This window comes from Pipistrellus hanaki (assembly GCF_964339955.1).
Source record: "Pipistrellus hanaki genome assembly, chromosome: 15".
Lineage (NCBI taxonomy): Eukaryota > Metazoa > Chordata > Mammalia > Chiroptera > Vespertilionidae > Pipistrellus > Pipistrellus hanaki.
In genome coordinates, this window is record NC_140517.1 from 41,913,493 (window position 1) to 41,914,710 (window position 1,218).

Genomic DNA, 1,218 nt, shown 5'->3' on the forward strand with positions numbered 1-1,218 from the left:
CTGCGGGAGGGGGCGGGGCCCGGCGTTCGGGGGCGGGGCCTGGGCCGTGGGGGCGGGTTTCGGAGTTCGAGGCGGGGCCTGGCGCTGCGGAGGGGGCGGGGCTTGGCGCCGTGAGGCGGGGCCGGCGTTCGGGGCCGGGGCCTGACGTCGTGGGGGCGGGGCTAGGAGCTCCAAACAGGCGAGACCTAAGGATCAAAGGATGCGACTGAGCATTCCGGGAGCGTGGCTTGGAGTTTTAAGAGGCGGGATTCGCGGGCTCCTAGGGCGCCACGCCCCCGGAGGCGACACCGAAATTTGAGTCCGGGTCCTAGCTCGCCCCCAATAGGTTTCTCCCCTCTATCAGGTGTGGCGCCTTGCACCCTCGCAGCAGACACACACACACACACACACACACACACACCCCATCCCCAGCCCTGGACAACCTTACAGCGACCCCATCTCCTCCTCCCGCGGGGACTCGGGAGTCCGGGCTCCGGTCCCCAGCTCCCCGGAACCTCGAACACCTGGCTCTGCCCCAGGGAAGAGAGTGGCGCCCGTGCCATCTCCTGCAGGGACCCGGGAGCCGGGGCTCCCAGCCTCCCTCTCTCTACACAGCCAGGAGTCTGAGTCCTCAGCTCCTCCGGGGAGCCGGATGCCCCAACCCCAGCCTCCTCCGCCCCGCAGACCCAGGAAGCCGCGTCTCCAGCCCCCGCTGCCCGGCCACCCCGACCCCCTCACCCCTCACCCGCTAGGGACCCGGCGCTCCCCTCCGCTCTCCGGGCGCTGCTGTTGCTGCCTGCGGAACAGGTGGCTGGACGAGGGGGGAGAGGCTGCTGCCTCCCTCCCCGGAAGTGGGGGGGGGGCACAACAGGTCCAACAGCTCCTGAGGGAGGAGGGAGCGACCAGCTGGCCCCGCCCGCAGCCCAGCATCCGGGCGTCCCGGCTCCGCCCATGGAAAACCCAGCATCGTGACACCTCCCCCCCCACCCCACCCCCCGCCCCCAGCCTGCCTCCAGCGCCCCCCCGTCCTGCCCCTGGAGGGCCAGGTGTCTGCTCGCATTTGTCTGAAGGCCTCCCTAAGGCCCAGGCCCTGGGAATCCTGGAAGGAAGAAGGGAATGCGGATAGGGGCCTCTCCCCGCTAATGAGCCATTTAGAAGGGCCCTGACCGGTTTGGGGAGCTGAGCAAGGGTAGGGGGTGCCCTGAGCTGAGTCAGAGACCCGCCCAGAAACAGGGGGAA